This window comes from Silene latifolia, chromosome Y (assembly GCF_048544455.1).
Source record: "Silene latifolia isolate original U9 population chromosome Y, ASM4854445v1, whole genome shotgun sequence".
Classification (NCBI taxonomy): domain Eukaryota; kingdom Viridiplantae; phylum Streptophyta; class Magnoliopsida; order Caryophyllales; family Caryophyllaceae; genus Silene; species Silene latifolia.
In genome coordinates this window covers 60,376,710-60,377,696 of record NC_133538.1, presented here as the reverse complement: position 1 = coordinate 60,377,696, position 987 = coordinate 60,376,710, and the positions used below count along the sequence as shown (strand labels likewise).

Below are 987 nucleotides of genomic sequence, written 5' to 3'. Positions count from 1 at the left end.
AATAAGGGGTACCACTCTTGTATGCTTGGAAAGCATTCAATTGTTCATTTGTTCCCCTACATTCACTTTGGTCATGTCCCAAAGTTCCACAATTCTCACATATCCCACTTGGGATTGATGAAGATGCCATCATGGCATTAACATGATGCTTTGATGATTTTGAGGCTTCTTCAAGTCTAGCCATAGCTTTTTCAAACTTCAAATTGATGGTATCAATGTGAGCACTAAGTTGAGCACCCAATTTAATAATGGAGTCCACTTCATGCTTTCCTCCTCTACAAGCCTTGCGAGGTCTACTATATTGTGAGTTATGGACCTCCATTTCCTTAATTTTGTTCCAAGTTTGATTGTCATCAACTTCGGTGAACATTCCATTTCATCCCATGTTGAGAATGTTTCTTGAATCTTCATAAAGACCGTTCCAAAATTGTTGTACCAAGAACCACTCGCTAAGTCCATGGTGAGGACATGAGCGACAAATCCCCTTAAACCGCTCCCAAGCTTCATACAAAGATTCTTCATCCCTTTGCTTAAAGCCCATGATTTGAGCTCTTAGCATGTTATTCTTTTCCGGTGGATAGAACTTTTTGTAGAAAGCTAGAGCCAACTTCTTCCAAGATTCAATTCCGAGAGTAGCCTTATCAAGGCCTTTCAACCATTGTTTCGCGATGCCAACTAGAGAAAAAGGAAATAAGACCCATCGTATTTGGTCTTGAGTTACACCGGTTTGAGAAATCGCATCACAATAGTCACAAAAAGTCTCCATATGAGAAAGAGGGTCTTCACTAGGCATCCCCCCAAATTGGCTTCTTTTGATTAATTGGATAAATGCGGATTTGGCAATAAAATTTCCGGTTAGATGTTGTGGTGCGGGAGTACCATTGGGTAGGTTCTCCATGGTGGGTACGGAATGTGATGAAAACTTAGGCATTGTGGGTTGATTTTGTGTTGGGTTCTCCTCACCTTCTCTTGCAAAAGGGTTGATGA

At 40.9% G+C, this 987-nt stretch overlaps 1 non-coding gene across 1 annotated transcript; it reads left to right on the top strand.

Moving 5' to 3' along the window:
- Nucleotides 1-452: 452 nt before the first annotated feature.
- LOC141634998 (small nucleolar RNA R71) lies at nt 453-559 on the top strand. The gene has a single exon (XR_012539710.1). It is a non-coding gene; the product is annotated as a small nucleolar RNA R71 (small nucleolar RNA).
- Nucleotides 560-987: the final 428 nt, after the last annotated feature.